At 40.9% G+C, this 19274-nt stretch overlaps 1 long non-coding RNA gene across 1 annotated transcript in view; it reads left to right on the top strand.

Moving 5' to 3' along the window:
• The window catches only part of LOC129816379 (uncharacterized), a 49673-nt gene that overhangs the window by 17229 nt on the left and 13170 nt on the right, over positions 1-19274 (top strand). Inside the window, exon 4 of the long non-coding RNA XR_008753546.1 lies at positions 9761-9808. This is a non-coding gene — a long non-coding RNA (uncharacterized LOC129816379). The remainder of the gene's footprint in view (positions 1-9760; positions 9809-19274) is intronic.

Genomic DNA, 19274 nt, shown 5'->3' with positions numbered 1-19274 from the left:
TAGCACTACAAGGTTTTGTTCATCCTGATCAGACAGGTTTTTTACATGGACAATACATTGGAGATAATATACGACAACTACTAGAAATAATAGTACATCATGAAACATCTAAGAAACCAGGCTTGGTATTTATAGCAGATTTTTGAAAAGGCATTTAATAAAGTAAGACTGTACTTTATTTTTAAATGCCTGTATTTTTTCAATTTAGGTGATTCTCTTATAAAATGGGTAAAAATAATGTATAGCAACCCCAGGTGTAAAATAGTAAATAACGGCTACTTCTCAGAGAGTTTTGAATTGTTGGAGTTAAACAAGGGTGTCCGCCGTCACCATATCTATTTGTTATGGCCATTGAAACGCTAGCTATTAAAATCAGATCCAATAACAACATTAGAGGATTAGAAATCCAAGGCTAAAAAACAAAGGTGTCCATGTATGTTGATGACTCAAGTTTTATATTAAGTCTGCAAGCTAGATTCCTGCAATGTCTCAATGAAGATCTAGATAACTTTTCTGTACTCTCTGGACTAAAACCTAATTATGAGAAGAGTACAATACAACTTTTACATTACCCTGAGGTTTACCTATAAAATGGTCTGATGGTGAAATAGACCTACTTGGTATTCATATCACAAAATATATAAATAATCTTTCCACAATGAATTTCAATAGAAAACTCGTAAAAATAGACAAGATCCTGCAACCATTGATAGCTAAATACCTGTTTATTATGGTAAAATTGCCCTGATTAACTCCTTAGTCATATCTCATTTTATTCACTTATGGCGCTGCCTACTCCTGATGATTCGTTTTTTCAAATCATATGAGCAAAAAATATTTTGCTTTATCTGAGACGCTAAACCAGACAAAATAAAGCATGCCTATATAAATAATGAATATGAATTGGGTGGGTTGAGATGATTAAATATAAAAGCACTAAACCTCTCTCAAAGCTTCACTCAATTTAAAGTTGTACTTGAACCCTAAATGGTTCTCAAGTAGATTACTAAGAAAAGCTCATCCAATGTTTGAAAATGGCCTTTTTGCCTTTGTGCAGATTGCCATGTTTCATTTTTGATTCATTGAAAAATTCATCAAAGTATCACTCTTTTTCAAACAAGCATTGCAGAGCTGGCTACAATTTCAATTTCATCCCCCTGAAAAGATAGAACAAATATTATGGCTGAACTCAAATGCACTGGTTGATAAAATACCTGTATTTATGGGAAAGATGTTTGAAAAGGGTATTTTGTTCCACCCCAGGTGGCAGCGGGAGGGGGTAGGGAACTGGCCTGTCTGCCCAATATAAAGGATCAAAACTAGATGAGGAATAAAAATACCATAAATAGGAAAGTATACCAGTTTCATTTGAGGACCAGGATGTTGACAACTGAGTCATACAGATCAATAGACCATTTATTTTGGTATTGCCCTCAGGTATCCTGTTTCTGGTCTCAGGTTCAGGAATGGATGAAAATGCATAGCATTGATCGAAAATTGACCCTGGAAACAGTACTGTTAGGTTCACCCTAGAAATAGTATTGTTAGGAGATCTGGAGAGAGCGGGTCAGTCAATTACTAATATACTAATACTCTTAGTAAAAGTATTTATCTTCAACTCGCAATCTGTTTATTCTATTCGATTAGATAGATTGAAATTGTACGTTAAACATCACAGCATAGTTGAAAGATATATGTTGCGTAGAAATCCAAAGAGGGTAACCAGCAGAGATAGGTGGGATGGGCTGAGAGAAGCTGAGGGTTGGGGTGTGGAATTGGAGACGAGTGGGAGTGGAGTTGCTGTGCGGGAGATAGAATGATGGTCAAAGATAAAAGTACAAAATAAAGTCAAAATAAAACATAATAAAAAGTAAGTTTGAATGACACTTTGTTTTTACAGCTAATGCCGGTTTGCCTGAGGCTGATGCTGTGCAGGTGTTTGTACACATGCATATACACACACTCTCATTCAAATAAATACATACAGGAACACACACATACATGTAATAGTGCCAGACATGCACACAAACATATACAGTTGGCATTGCTGTTATGATTTTAGTTGTCCTTGATGTCCTTTTTTTTTGTTTGTTTGTTTGTTTTTTTGCATTGTTGTTTGCTGTTTTCTTCTGTCTTGTTCTTTTTTCTCTTTAGTTCATTTTCTTGGTTGTTGGTTTTTGGGGTTCTTGGGGGTGGGGATGAAATTAATTGCATTTTTTATTTATTTTTTCTTCTTGGGGGGGGGGCTGTGGGAGTGGTCTCGAATGGTTGAGGGACAGCTATTGGGGAACTGTGGGGGGATCTTGGAGGGTTCGGGTTCACGTTTTTTGGCCTGGTGGGAGATCTGTCAACATTGCCCTTGAGCAGGGCATTGACCCTGGATGCTTCTGTGTCGCTCTGAATGATAGTCTGTTGGATGACTGGTGTGGTGTAGTTGTTGAGCAACTTCACTGCAAGTATATTGTATGTTTCGGATATTCAATAAAAAAAAAAAACTTGCTTACTGCCTGGTAGTCAGCACTCTATTGTCCCTCTAATCACTCTGACATCAATGCAAATGTAATTGAAAATCTAATCAAACACTTCATGTGAGCTCATGTTGCGCAACATTTCTATAGGCTATCCGTGTCACGTTCTGATCTGTTTCACCTGTCTTGTGATTGTCTCCACCCCCCTCCAGGTGTCGCCCATCTTCCTCATTATCCCCTGGGTATTTATACCTGTGTTCTCCGTTTGTCTGTTGCCAGTTCGTCTTGTTTGTCAAGTCATCCAGCGTTTTTGTCTCAGCTCCTGCTTTTCACAGTCTCTCTTTTTCTCGCCCTCCTGGTTTTGACCCCTGCCTGCCTTGACCTGTCTATTGCCTGCCCCTGTTGGATTATTAAACCATTGTTAATTCGACATTGTCTGCTTCTGGGTCTTACCTTCATACCTGATAATATGTGATGGAGATCCATGAGAGGTGCTTCGGAGCAAGCAGCACTCAGGGAGAAGGGAATTATCATTACTATATTTAATCCAAGGGCACAATTGCCATTGGCCGCAAAAGGCCAGAATTTTTTTAGGGGGCATTACGTCCACACAAAGGGGATGCCGCTGGGAAATTTGAGGCATTATCAAGTGCTTGTTAAATTGTGAATGAGAGACTGACGAAGTGTGTAAAGCCTGCGCAAAAAACTAAGCAGAGTTCATGCCTTTTTCCCAAATCATCATTAGAGTTGCACCATGCAGCCTTACAATATATTAAAAATCGAAACATATAGCCCAACGTTTGTAGAACAACTAAAGTTACATTAATAACTCTAAATGAAGCATATAGGTGTACCTATTTCTTTGTTAACTGCTCAACACAGAATATCCGCGTGTGCGCACTACCTCAAAATATCATAACCGCTAACCGCTACATACAGCCTACATTGTTGTCACCCTATTAGGTAATGTCATAGTCAACATAGCTACTAGAGCTAACACGCTAGTAAACCCGCTACAATCATGCAGTACAGTGTACAAGCAGTTTAGCAGTTACACCGGCGGGCCCCGGTGGCAATAAATTAATAAAACCAAAAGCTTACCTTGGAAGAGTTCCAGTGTTGGATAGCCATAACCAGCCAGCTAGCTAACATAGTGTCCTTCTCTGTTTGAGCCTGTTGTTTGTGTAGGCTAAACTGCATTCGCTAGCTCAGTGAAAGTGAAACAATACAACGAAATATAGCTGTCTCTCTCTCTCTTGCTTCTCATTCATTTTTAAGGAAATTAATTTGTTCAACTATTGTCTTTCTATTTGAGTCAAACACATTTATCAACTGCAGTGCAAGCCAGCTATAGCTTATGCTTTCAGTACCTGATTCATTCTCTGATCGTTTGATTGGGTGGACATGTCAGTTCATGCTGAAAGAGCTCTAGGTTTGAGGACGTCCTCCGGAAGTTGTCATAATTACTGTGTAAGTCTATGGAAAAGGGTGAGAACCGTGAGCCTCTTAGGTTTTGTATTGATGCCAATGTACCCAGAGGAGGACGGAAACTAGCTGTCCTCTGGCTACAACATGGTGTTCCCCTACAGAGTGCTGTTGAGGCTACTGTAGACCTTAATTGAAAAAGTGTGTTTTTAATCAATTGTTTGGTGACATGAATATATTTAGTATAGTTTTATCTAAAAAGGATAACTTTTTAAATGTTCCCCACATTTTTTTATTATGAAATTCACTGAGGATGGTTCTCCCCTTCCTGTTCTGAGGAGCCTCCAGTGATATAATTGAGAATAACCCAGAGACCCCTGATGAAGCTGTAAAATGTTAAGTATGAAATGTGCTATGCCTGGGCAATACTGTATATTTGACTAGTTGTTTGACAAGTCCTATGTTCCGGGAATCCAGATACCCTGAACATGTACTTATGTGGTCGGTGGTACCCGTAGATCATATTGTTCCTTTACTTTTATGGGTATGATTTCATCTTATGAAATGCTAAATTAAGTGCTCCCCTTTCATGCTCCTTCATTCCGACCAGCAGCTCCCATCGCTATAAAAAGGTGAGAGATATACAGCCTCAGATTCCATCCTGAGAATAATTCTCTGAAAACGTATGTGCGGGGAATCTGCTTTTCCACTCCAGTCTCCAGAGCCTGCACAGCCATGTCAATGGGTGGTATTTTCCACTTTGGAGAAAAGGCTGCTTAGTGCCAGCTAGATAGACAACTCATATTCCATCCATTTGAGATGTTTAATGGCTTCTCTATATCTCTGGTGTCCTGATCTGATAGGAATGTCTCACAGAACCGAACATGAACAGAATGTCCTTTGAAGGCCATTTACACACAGAACACTTCACAAAGTCTTACCCTTCAGATTCAATCAAAATTTAATCAGAACTTCATGAAATATTGATTCATTCAGTTTCATGCAAGTTAGTCAAATATGTTGAAGTCCCTAACCACAAGCACATTTTTCTATATAAATCAACCTTCAGTTCGACAGGAATCACTCGACGGCTCAGACCTTGAGCAGAATGTGATTGATTTGACTTGCTGCAAGGATGCAAATTGGAATGTATTGGGAGGAGTGAAGGTATTGACACAACCATGACACCCATCACCGCTCCAGAGATGTTTGATTGGGTTCAATATTGACACAACCATGACACTCATCACCGCTGACAGCCCTACACACCTACGGCAAAGGACACAGTCACCATTTCCATCTGCCGGGCACCAATGACCCTTATCTGAGGTGACCTGTCCAGGGCAGTTTAATCAACTAGTTATAGCTCTGTTTTCCTTACCAAGGTCCCTCACCCCTCTCTTTATTTCCTCAAAAACATTGTTATTCTATTCCTTTATTTCTCTAGAAAGGTCAGAGAACAGCATGTCCTAATTTAATTTAAAAAATGAATGGGCAACCGCCCTCCTTGTACTTGTCCCCGATGTGACCTTTCACACCCCGCGCCTCAGTTCTGGGGTAGTTGTCTGTTGCAGCCGATGCGTGTCAATGAGGGGCTCTCACTAAGTCACATCAGTGCTACATAACTTCCAGTTAACACTGCAGAGACGTCTGTTCATTCCGTTGATGTTTAGTCTGCATGGCTGTTTGTCACACAACCCCTAGTTGAACCCCGGGTGGTTGGGGTCGTCTTTGGTTTGTTTTGGCTTCATGTTTATTGTTGTTACTGCCAGCTGCCTGTCTGTCTGTAGTCACGGGGGTACTGCAGACCAGACTCTCCTTCACAGACATCAACGCAGAGCAGGTGCTGCTGTGCTGTGTGCACATCCACAGACGTATAAATCACCTTTCTCGCCAAAGAGCACAACTAATAATTTGATAAGGCTATCCACATTATGTAACCTTTTCCACATCTTGTTACATTACAGCCTTATTATAAAATTTATTAAATCATTTTTTTCACTCATCAATCTACACACAATTCCCCATAATGACAAACAAAAACTGGTTTTAAGAAAATGTTACTAATTTATTAAAAATAAAACCCGGAAATATTACATTTACATAAGTATTCAGACCCTTTACTCAGTCCTTTATTGAAGCACCTTTGACAGCGATTACAGCCTCAAGTCTTCTTGGGTATGACGAAATAAGCTTGGCACACCTGTATTTGGGGAGTTTCTCCCATTCTTCTCTGCAGATCCTCTCAAGCTCTGTCAGGTTGGATGGGGAGCGTTGCTGCACAGCTATTTTCAGGTCTCTCCAGAGATGTTGGATTGGGTTCAAGTCTGGGCTATGGCTGGGGCACTGAAGGACATTCAGAGACTTGTCCCGAAGCCACTCCTGCATTATCTTGGCTGTGTGCTTAGGGTCGTTGTCCTGTTGGAAGGTGAACCTTCACCCCAGTCTAAGGTCCTGAGCGCTCTGGAGCAGGTTTTCATCAACTGTCTACAGTTGAAGTCGGAAGTTTACATACACTTAGGTTGGAGTCATTACAACTAGTTTTTCAACCACTCCAATATTTCTTGTTAACAAACTATTTTTTTGGCAAGTCGGTTAGGACATCTACTTTGTGCATGATACAAGTAATTTTTCCAACAATTGTTTACAGACAGATTATTTCACTTATAATTCACTGTCACAATTCCAGTGGGTCAGAAGTTTACATACACTAAGTTGACTGTGCCTTTAAACAGTTTGGAAAATTCCAGAAAATGATGTCATGGCTTTAGAAGGATATGATAGGCTAATTAACATAATTTGAGTCAATTGGAGGTGTACTTGTGGATGTATTTCAAGGCCTACCTTCAGACTCAGTACCTCTTTGCTTGAGATCATGGGAAAATCAAAAGAAATCAGCCAAGACATCAGAAAAAAATGGTGGACCTCCACAAGTCTGGTTCATCCTTGGGAGCAATTTCCAAATGCCTGAAGGTACCATGTTCACAACAGCAAAGGACCTTGTGAATATGCTGGAGGAAACGGGTATAAAAGTATCTATATCCACAGTAAAACAAGTCCTATATCAACATAACCTGAAAGGCAGCTCAGCAAGGAAGAAGCCACTACCGTTTGCAACTGCCAGACTACCGTTTGCAACTGCACATGGGGACAAAGATTGTACTTTTTGGAGAATTGTCCTCTGGTCTGATGAAACAAAAGTAGAACTGTTTGGCCATAATGACCATTGTTATGTTTGGAGGAAAAACGGATAGGCTTGCAAGCCGAAGAACACCAACCCAACTGTGAAGTACGGGGGTGGCAGCATCATGTTGTGGGGGTGCTTTGCTGCAGGAGGGACTGGTGCACGTCACAAAATAGATATATTTTGGATATATTGAAGCAACATCTCAATATATCAGTCAGAAAGTTAAAGCTTGGTCACAAATGTGTCTTCCAAATGGACAATGACCCCAAGCATACTTCCAAAATTGTGGCAAAATGGCTTAAGGACAGCAAAGTCAAGGTATTGGTGCGGCCATCACAAAGCCCTGACCTCAGTCCTATAGAAAATGTGTGGGCAGAACTGAAAAAGTGTGTGCGAGCAAGGAGGTCTACAAACCTGACTCAGTTACACCAGCTCTGTCAGGAGGACTGGGCCAAAATTCACTCAACTTATTATGGGAAGCTTGTGGAAGGCAACCCGAAACGTCTGACCCAAATTAAACAATTTAAAGGCAATGCTACCAAATACTAATTGAGTGTATGTAAACTTCTGACCCACTGAGAATGTGATGAAAGAAATAAAAGCTGAAATAAAATATTCTCTCTACTATTATTCTGACATTTCACATTCTTAAAATAAAGTGGTGATCCTAACTGACCTAAGACAGGGAATTATTTACTAGGATTTAATGTCAGGAATTGTGAAAAACTGAGTTTAAATGTATTTGGATGTATCAACTGTATCTGTAATTTGCTCCGTTCAACTTTACCTCGATCCTGACTAGTCTCCCAGTCCCTCCCGCTGAAAAACATCCCCACAGGTTTCCTTCAGACGTGATGCTTGGCATTCATGCCAAAGAATTCAATCTTGGTTTCATCAGACCAGAGAATCTTGTTTCTCATGGTCTGAGAGTCTTTAGGTGCCTTTTTGGCAAACTCCAAGCAGGTGTCATGTGCCTTTTTACTAAGGATTGGCTTCCGTCTGGCACTCTACCATGAAGACCAGATTGGTGGAATGCGGCAGAGATGGTTGTCCTTCTGGAAGGTTCTACCATCACCACAGATGAACTCTAGAGCTCTGTCAGAGGGACCATCGGGTTCTTGGTCACCTCCCTGACCAAGGCCCTTCTCCCCCAATTTGCCTATTTTGGCCGGGCGGCCAGCTCTAGGAAGAATCTTGGTGGTTTCAAACTTCTTCTAGTTAAGAATGATTGAGGCCAATGTGTTCTTGGGGACCTTCAATACTGCAGACATTTTTTGGTACCCTTCCCCAGATCTGTGCCTCGACACAATCCTGTCTTGGACAATTGCTTGGACAATTCCTTCGACCTCATGGCTTGGTTTTTGCTCTGACATGCACGGTCAACTGTGGGACCTTATATAGACAGGTGTGCACATTTCCAAATCATGTCCAGTCAATTGAATTTACCACGGGGGGACTCCAATCAAGTTGTAGAAACATCTCAAGGATGATCAATGGAAACAGGATGTACCTGAGCTAAAGTTCGAGTCTCATAGCAAAGGGTCTGAATACTTATGTAAATAAGTATTTTCCGTTTTTTATTTTTAATACATTTGCAAACATTTCTAAAAACCTGTTTTCGCTTTGTCATTATAGGGTATTGTGTGTAGATTGATGAGGATTTTTTTATTTACTCCATTTTAGAATAAGGCTGTAACGTAAAAAAAAAAAAAAAGTCAAGGGGTCTGAATACTTTCCGAAGGCACTGTATGAAAACAAAGTGCTGCTCTTTTACACTGATCTCTTATCGAGGGGAAACTTCTATAAAATGAGCTTGTGTTGACGGCAGTGTCTTACCATATGGAAAAGGCCCTTTGCAACCATTTTCAATCAGACGGGTTTACTTCTATGTAAGTCAAAGCAGCTTGCTTGATAAGTCTACAGAGCTTTTTGATATATCAGGCCTAGTGTTTTTTTTTTCAGCAGTCAGACGCTAATATTCTGCTTCCCCTGTGCCACAGGGCTCCTTGAAGGGACATGGCCGCTGCAGATCAGGACAGGGTGTGATAATGTTAGTGTGTGGAACGCCTTGTCTACAATGTCTAGTCTGATCATATCAGATTCTCCACTGTACTATGCCGCCCTGCCATTGGTGCTTGACTTTGGGTGTACTTGAGTTTTAATATTTTTCGCACTGTGTGTGTGTGGGAGAGGCAGAGGCTGTTTCCATGGTAACGATGCAGTCCTTGCCTTGTCCTGGACACACCGTTTGGTGTGCTGCTATGGCAGCGAAGGGATGCTCAGCCTTTCCTCCTTGTTAACCTTCACCCTTCTTCCTAATACCCTGTGTGGCTCGTTAAACACACACACACACACACACACACACACACACACACACACACACACACACACACACACAAAGGGGTTAACATGGCCTCTGCCTCAGTCCGCATTTACAATCTGTTACATACCTTTCTGTCAATCACATCACTCATATCTAGCGATGGATCTTTGCATGCCCCTCTCGTTACCTTTCTTTCTCTTGCTCTAGTGTCTTTCTCATCTTCTTTCTATCTCATCTTTTCTCTCTCTCTCTCTTGCCCATCTCTCTCTGTCCCAATTCCCTCATTAATAATTTCCCCCTCATTATCCTCCCCTATCTTTCTCACACTAACCTTTTCTTTCCCTCTCTCCTTCTCAGGATGTGGGCCACTGAGAAGACTGTTCGCCATGCCAGAGACGGCAATCGGTAAGACACTGTGCCGGCATCGACCCCTGCCCTCCCCTGAGGTCCATGTTTGGCTCATGTTATTGTGATTGTGTGTATTTTCACCTTGCTTGGCACAGTCACTCCAGTGCATTAATAATAAATGGGCCATGCAGACATAGCGACGCAAGAAGAGCATCCTCCTCAGCCGGATATGAACAGGCCGAGCAGGGTTACACACATACACAGAAACACACACAGCTGTTTCTGTGGCTGTTTCTCTGCGGTTGCCTAATGTTTTACAAAGGCTTCACGTGGCATGATGTGACAATTAAACCTTAAATGTTTTATGTAAACATTTAAAAAATAATTTGCCGACCGCCTAGCCTGAACAGATGGTCACACATCTTTCAGGGGACAGAGTCATTTGTTTTTAAAAATCTGAACACCTAGCTAATTACGCAATAGCCTGTTACCGGTTTAGGTCAATATATGTCTGATTTGTTCAAACTACAGTAAGTATGGGTATTTAAAATGAGAATATGAACCTAGGTGCACAAATTTATTTGGCAATATGTTATTCATATTACTTTGAGTGTTGACTGTTATGGGGACCATGGGAACCATGGGAAAATACAGTTTTATATGGAAACTGACAACCAGTTATGCTGCGTGAACAGAAGGTATGCAGATGATCACCTGGTGGGCACTACCCGCTATGGAAGGAAGGAATGCTCGCCACGCGGCCGACTGCAAATCAAACAGTCGTTAAAATGCTTGAGGCCGGTCTCACGCAGAGTCTCAAAGTGTCAATCCTTGGTCTCGGACCGTCACTCATTCCCATGTGCACTTTTTACCAAGTTGCCAGGTGTGGGATTTGCCAACATCATGTTCCACTGGGCATGATGAACACCTTACTCGTCTCGTCTATTGAAGATGGGCCACTTTTCCTGAGACGATCGATTGTAATGAACAATGGAAAGCTTTCATGGCACCGCATGATGCTGTAATGTGTCCCAGATCATTTTGGGAGTTTCTTTGCTTCTCTGTTATGTTGTGATTGACTTTACTGATCGCATCTTACTGGCTGCTGCTGTAGTGACTCCCCTCTTGTACTGTACAAAGATGAACAGTACAGTCATCAAGGAGGAGGAGCTGCCTCTGAATCGATCCAGAACCTTCTGTATTTTTGGCAGGTTTTAGACCAACCTGTAATTATGTGTGGTTTGCAAGATTTTGTATATCGACCCAGTAGTAATTGGCCATAACGTAGGGCTGGGTGATTATGGCTTAGAAGTCATATCTCGATTTTTTTTCAAAATTATGGGCGATTCATGATATAAAGTGCCTTCGGAAAGTATTCAGACCCCTTGACTTTTTCCACATTTTGTTAGGTTTCAGGCTTATTCTAAAATGTATTAAATAGCTTTTTCCCCCTAATCAACACAATACCCCACAATGACAAAGCAAAAACAGGTTTTTAGCCATTTATGCTAATGTATTAAAAATGAAAAATGGAAATATTACATTTACATACGGATTCAGACCCGTTACTCAGTACTTTGTTGAAGCACCTCTGGGAGCGATTACAGCCTCGATTCTTCTTCGGTATGACGCTACAAGCTTGGCACACCTGTATTTGGGGAGTTTCTCCCATTCTTTCCTGCAGATCCTCTCGAGCTCTGTCAGGTTGGATGGGGGCGTTGCTGCACAGCTATTTTCAGGTCTCTTCAGAGATGTTCGATCGGGTTCAAGTCCGGGTCCTGGCTGGGCCACTAAAGGACATTCAGAGTCTGTGTTGTTTTGGCTGTGCTTAGGGTCCTTGTGCTGTTGGAAGGTGAATATTCGCCCCAGTCTGAGGTCTGGAGCAGGTTTTCATCAAGGATCTCTCTGTGCCTCGACACAATCGTGTCTGAGTATTTATGTATAGAAGGTATTTCTGTTTTTTTAATAATTTTTTTTATCTGAAAACCTGTTTGCTTTATTATTATGGGGTATTGTGTGTAGATTGCTGAGGATTTGTATTTTATTTCATCCATTTTAGAATAAGGCTGTAACATAAAAAAAATGGGAAAATGTCAAGGGGTCTGAATACTTTGAGGGCAATTTAATAAAATAAAAAATTATATCTAAATAAGCTTTGTTGTACAATTAAATATCAACTACATTGCATTTCAGACATTCAGCAATATCTAATGAATTCAGGGATTCTGAAATTCTACCTAGGTTAAATATAAGCCTTTCACAACCATACGACTTTTTGCAATAATCACTGAGATGGCTTTGAAATCTGTCTATGAAAATGCCCTTTTTGTTACAAATGTAACCAGAACCATGCAAAATGCACATTCACTAATAATGACTAACTTCTTGAAGCAGGCATTATAGAAATTTAACACAGGTCTCATAAACAATCTATCAAGCACAAGCCCATGTGCTAGTGAGTAGCCAGCTAATCTTTATATTTCAGGTTTAGCCAACTTGGATCTATTTGCTAGCTAGCAAGGTAGAACAGTTACATTGTTATGAACACACCCTTCTGTTCAAACAGTCTCCAACTGCTTGTAACAGTCTTTGGCTAAAATGCTGCTAGCGGTACGTGATACCACAATAAAATAAAATAATGTCTCAACGTGTTTCGGGTGGGAGGGGGGGGGGCTTGGTGGGCAGGGTTGCCATGTCCGTGCTTTTCCCAAGAATTGGGCTACTTTTGAAAACGAGGTCTTGGGTGAAAATATATTTTTTGCAGGGTTTTGGGCTATTTCTAAATAGCACCACGGCCGCCATGGCATTTTTATTACATATATATATATATATATATATATATATATATATATATATATATATATATATATATATATATATATATATATATATATATATATATATATATATACATATACATATATATACATATATATATATATATATATATATATATATATACATATACATATATATATACATATATATATATATACATATACATATATATATACATATATATATATATGTATATATATATATATATGTATATATACATATACATATATATATATATATATATATATATACATATATATATATATATATATACATATATATATATATATATATATATACATATACATATATATATATATACATATATATATATATATATATACATATATATATATATATATATATATATATATATATATATATACATATACATATATATATATATATATATATATATACATATATATATTACTGTGACCTGCTGCTGCTGACTATCAGGCAGTGAGAAGGCTGTTGCTGAGTGAGTGAACACGTGAGTGGTGGGGAGGGTCGGAGGGGTGTCTGTTGAGGCTGAGCCCTGCAGCAGGCAGCTGGGTCACATGAGTGAGAGGATACAGAGCAGCAAACGTGCACATCATGACAACTTTTTACCAGTTGTATAGGTAGACTATTTAGATTGTCATTATGGGGGGTGCCGGGTGCCGTCTTTCGGATGGGACGTTAAACGGGTGTCCTGACTCTCTGAGGTCATTAAAGATCCCATGGCACTTATCGTAAGAGTAGGGGTGTTAACCCCGGTGTCCTGGCTAAATTCCCAATCTGGCCCTCAAACCATCATGGTCACCTAATAATCCCCAGTTTTCAATTGGCTCATTCATCCCCCTCCTCTCCCCTGTAACTATTCCCCAGGTCGTTGCTGCAAATGAGAACGTGTTCTCAGTAAACTTACCTGGTAAAATAACGGTAAAATAAAATAAATAAATAAATATGTGGAAAATGGGTTTATTGGCTAAATGTGGCAACTCCTCTCTTGCTGCAGGAAAAATAATGTGGGCTAGTTTTCAGGCTTTTTGGGTGGGTTTTGAGTAGTCATTGGGCCCCTGGCAACCCTATTTTTGTGTGCGTGTGTGTGTGTGTGTGCGTGCAAATGGGAAGGTGCACACAGCCTACAGTCATTGCACACAACACAGAAGGAGCGAAGGAAACGAGACCAGAAAGACAACATGAGAACAAGCAGACATAAACGCTTAAAAAATGTAAAAGATTTATATTTGGAATATCGTGCGAAAACATACATTTGAATTCCTCTAATTAATGAGAGATATCACCCAGCCCTACCATAAAGATACGTAACGGGGTCTATCATGGTCGCTTCTAATATTATAGATGAGGCTCCCCTCCTCATCCGTTTGATAATTTCACCTCAGGGTTTCTCACAGCGATGAAGTTAGTACCGGTGGTTGTCCAGGCAAGCAAGAGGGAGCTGATTTACACAGACCTTTTGCCTTGACGGCCCACCAAAACTATCAAATGCGGTGGGAAACCCTCCATCTGGGTAAGAACGTATGTATGTTAAACATTCTTTTATGTAGCCCGGCTTGTGTATGTACAGTATATCAAAACAATTAAGAACACCTGCTCTTTCCATGAAATAGACTGACCAGGTGAATCCAGGTGAAAGCTATGATCCCCTATTGATGTCACTTGTTAAATCCACTTCAATCAGTGTAGATGAAGGGGAGGAGACAGGTTAATGAAGGATTTTTAAGCCGTGAGACAATTGAGACATGGATTGTGTATGTGTGCCATTCGGAGAGTGAAGTTGTCAAGACAAAAAATGTGGGTGCCTTTGAACGGGGTATGGTTGTAGGTGCCAGGCGCACCAGTTTGTGTCAAGAACTGCAACGCTGCTGGGTATTTCACACTCAACAGTTTCCCGTGTGTATCAAGAAGTGTCCAACATCCAAAGGACTTTCAGCCAACTTGACACAACTGTGGGATGCATTGGAGTCAACATGGGCTAGCATCCCTGTGGAACGCTTTCGACACCTTGTGTCCATGCCTCGATGAATTGAGGCTGTTCTGAGGGCAAAAGGGAGGCTGCAACTCTATGTTAGGAAGGTGCTCCTAATGTCTGGTGTACTCAGTATATGTATGAATATTGAAGTTAGAATGATTTATTGTTTCAGGAACCCTCACGGCCTGTTAGAGTCATTTGAAGCGAGCCATTGAGCCCTTTAAAGCGACATTTATTCTAGAAGCATATGTTCCAAAATCAGATTGAAATATCTTTATCTTGGACTGTGAAAGTTTGTTTGTACAATGTCAATAATTCTTCTGATAGATGCTGTGTTCTAAGTCTATCAATCCGGATGCACGCACGCACGCACACACACACACACACACACTTTTTCATTGACACTTGCATACAAATACACATCCTCAGGCACACACAGCCTTTCTCTTTCTTCCTCTCTCCCTGTTTCTCACACGCACACTAAGATAAGTCTCTCTCACACATACACACACACACACACACACAAAATGAGACTTCCGTGTGCTGTGTCTAAATAATTGCATTCCTGACTGTGCTCCACCTGAGCTGCAGACGCTGTCTCCCACTGAGACGTGACTGTCGGGAAGTTCTTCTGATCTGGGATTGTGTCTGTCTGTGTGTGTGTGGGTGCGTGCGTGCAGCCAACTGTCAAGGTCAGTTCATCTATATTTTTCTTAGAGATGGAGCTGTCATTGTCAGTTATGATTCGGCATAAGAAATAATGTAATGTTTCCAAGGGTCTCATTGTTTGCCGGATGGGCTACCACTGAAGTAAATCCTGAAGTTTTTCATAGTGAAAAAAAACAACAGTTTGTCGTTTTTGAACACAGAGCATTTGCCCCTGGACTGGCAAGGCAGCAGAGGAAAAATAACATAATCAGGATAATCATTCAATTGCACAAACCGAGACCCATCTGTTTCAGAGTGTAAATCTCTTTGTGTGCGCGCGTGTGTGCGTACGTAGCTAGCCAGTACAGGCCAGGGTAGCTGGCAGGGCAGCATGCAGAAATGTTTAGAGCCCGGCCGTAATGGGATTTTTGAGTCTGTTACCAATTTTATGGAGGCAAAAAGTCCACTGATTAACTTCAGAAAGTAGTCACACCCTTTAACTTTTTCCACATTTTGTTGTGTTACAGCCTAAATTAAAAATGTATTAAATTTATATTTTGTGTAACTGGCCTACACGATACCAGATAATGTCAAAGTGGAATTATGTTTTGGAAATTTGTACAAATTAATAAAAAAGGAAAAGCTGAAATGTCTTGAGTCAATAAGTTTCCAACCCCTTTTTTATGACAAGCCTAAATAATTTCAGGAGTAAAAGTCGCATAATAAGTTGCATGGACTCACTATGTGAAATAATAGTGTTTAAACATGATTTTTGAATGACTAGCTAACATAATAGGCCCATACAGTAACGTGTTCTTTTTGTATCAAGGACGAGTGTTCACTTTGGCACCAGTTCAGTATTGGCACATAATTAGCATAGATTGCTAGCTAGCTAAGCTAACTACCTTGCTGGCTAGGTAGCTAAGCTAACCACCTTGCTGGCTAGCTAGCCAGTTAACGTTAACTAGGTGAGAATGTGATGAGGACAGGGCCGCTTGCTTGGTGAAGTGTACTTTTGATTATTTACTTATTCAAATATGCAGGCTGTGGCAAGCTACTCAGCGTCAAACCACCATGCCTACTATCTCTCACGTTGTGACCTTGGGCTGAGTGATGTTCAATGAGCAGCTCGTAGAGAGCACCCTCTTCAGGCAACCATTAAAAAGAAAAGAACAATTACCGCAAATGAGCAGACGTATTTGTTTATTCTACGTATATAATATTTCCGCTTTATCTGTGGAATAAAGACCGATACAAATATTTGTGTGAAATGATAATATCGGTCAATAATATCGGTCAACCGATTTATTGTTCGGGCTCTAGTAATCTTATTAGCAGAGATCGTCTTGGGTGGCGTTAGACTGAAACTTCAGCTAGTGCTGAAGGACTAATCCTATTTGGCGCTGGCTGGCTTTCTACCCTGCTGCTTGGCCACACTTCTCAAAGTGCCTAGAGCCATAAGTTGCAGTACACTTCTCTTCCCTTCTGCCTCTCTGACCCTACAATGGACAGGCCAAAGCTCAAAGCTACAGCTCAGGCTTCAATTCTCTGATCTCAATTCAGTTGTTACACTTTCTCTTGCATTTGAATGCTAACGCCAGGGGTACGCCAACACTGCTTCCATCCTCTTGAAAGGTTTTTTGAGGTCATGGTGAAGGAGCATTTAGGAATTGCCCCCGGCCATCAATGACTCAGATGAGACGATTGGCCTAGTAGTATATCCCTTTTTCTCCCCACCACCCTCTGGCCTTTATCCCATCACTGCAGTCCACTTGGCTGGTGTCTTTGTAATCTCTTCTCCAATTACCCCAAAAACTGTGACACAAGGAAAGACAAACGGTTTGTCTCAGACACCCACCATCTCCTCACACAAACGTTTGCACACACACAAAGTCTTCCTCTTAATCATGGTTTTACTGTGGTCTGGACTTCACATAATGACAAATGGTCTTGCAAGTCGATATATTCGGATCATGAAGCATTTCGTCCTTAATTTCTTCCGCAGTCCGAGACGTTCAATGAAAAAGTTCAGATCCAATGTTCAATCATGCTTCTCTGAACGCTTCATGTTCAGTGGGTGTAAGAGCAAGTGAAATCCCACCAGCCTTTCTGTACATTGACCGCAAATGAATCAGTGGTTTTGCTTCAACCTCTGAGAAAGATGACGAACAGTCTTTCTGCATGTTGATCAGAAAAACACACTGGCACATGGTTTTGAAACACGCCCAGTCGAACGGTGCTCTCTGCACACTGTATGTACTCTCCATCTGGGATTTCATTTGGATTGCCCTCCCCCATCGTTCAGCCCCAGTCCCTTAACCCCCTTTATCATAGGATTAAGAGATTGTGTTCATCTTTAACTCTCCCTGCCTCAGGCTCCAACAGGACTCATAATCTGGCATTTATGATATTACATGTTCAGCCCAGAATCAGGTCAGAGATTCTAATCCCTGAGCCTACTCTCTCTCTCTTTCTATGTTCCACTATCGTTGTCATACCATGGACAAAACTATTGGAACCTTTATAGCTGCTCCTTTGTCCAATGGGATTGACGCATTGCATAATTTGACACAGGAATACTCAAATCCTGTACAATTGAGACATCATTGAAACATTTCCTGAATTAGATACAGATTTTGACAGTGATCTGAACAGGGATTTTTGTATGAACAGATGCTGTTGAGATGTGTCTGTTACTTGAACTCTGTGAAGCATTTATTTGGGCTGTAATTTCTGAGGCTGGTAACTCTAATGAACTTATCCTCTGCAGCAGAAGTAACTCTAGGTCTTCCTTTCCTGTGGCGGTGTCACGTTCTGACCTTAGTTCTTTTGTTATTTCTTTGTTTTAGTATGGTCAGGGCGTGAGTTGGGTGGGTTATCTATGTTTGTGTTTCTATGATGGTTTTTTCGTTAGGCCTGGTATGATTCTCAATCAGAGGCAGGTGTCGTTAGTTGTCTCTGATTGAGAATCATAGTTAGGTAGCCTTTTTTCACCTGGGTTTCGTGGGTGGTTGTCTTCCGTGTCTGTGTGTTCCACACGGAACTGTTTCGGTTTTCAGTAGTTCACTTTATTGTTTTGTATCTCAGTGTTCAGTTTGTTCTATTAAAGATTCATCATGAACACTTACCACGCTGCGCTTTGGTCCTCCTCTCTTTCTCCCAATGAAGATCGTTACAGGCGGTCCTCATGAGAGCCAGTTTCATCATTGCGTTTGATGGTTTTTGAGACTGCACTTGAAGAAACTTCGAAAGCTCTTGAAATTTTCCAGATTGATAGTGCGTGGAGATCCCCAACGCCCTTGGCCAAGGCCATGAGCAGGGCAGTCTTGTAGGAAAGGACTTTTAGGTCCACAGGTTCCAATGGTTCAAACAGAGGCTCACACAGTGTCCAAGACCAAAGGCAGGTCCCAGATCGGTGATGTAGGCTTAGACACTGGTCTGAGCGGACACACGCATTTCAGGAACTGCACAACCAGAAGATGAGACCCCGGGGTAGAGCCGTCAATCCCTACATGACAAGCCAAGATGGCTGCCATATAAACCTTCAATGTGGAAAAAGAAAGGCCCTGCTCAAAATCCTCATGCAAGAATATGAAAATGTCCACCAAAGCTCTCTGATGAAGGAGAGACACCTTTAACCTGACACCAACCCTCAAACCCGCGCCACTTACAGTGCATTCGGAAAGTATTCAGACCCCTTCACTTTTTCCACGTTTTGTTACATCACAGCTTTATGCTAAAATTTATTAAATTGTTGTACACACCGTAAACAAAATTAAATCAATGTACATACAATACCCCATAATGAGAAAGCAATTTGTTTTGCAAATGTATTAACAATAAAAACAGAAATATCACAATTACATAAGCATTCAGACCCTTTATTCAGTACTTTGTTGAATCACCTTTGGCAGTGATTACAGTCTCGTTTCTTGGGTATGACACTATAAGCTTGGCACACCTGTATTTGGGGAGTTTCTCCCATTCTTTCTGCAGATCCTCTCAAGCTCTGTCAGGTTGGATGGGGAGCGTCGCTGCACAACAATTTTTAGGTTTCTC

Source organism: Salvelinus fontinalis, chromosome 19 (genome assembly GCF_029448725.1).
Source record: "Salvelinus fontinalis isolate EN_2023a chromosome 19, ASM2944872v1, whole genome shotgun sequence".
Classification (NCBI taxonomy): domain Eukaryota; kingdom Metazoa; phylum Chordata; class Actinopteri; order Salmoniformes; family Salmonidae; genus Salvelinus; species Salvelinus fontinalis.
The sequence above is the reverse complement of the archived record's forward strand: the minus strand, read 5'-3'. Positions and strand labels throughout refer to the sequence as shown.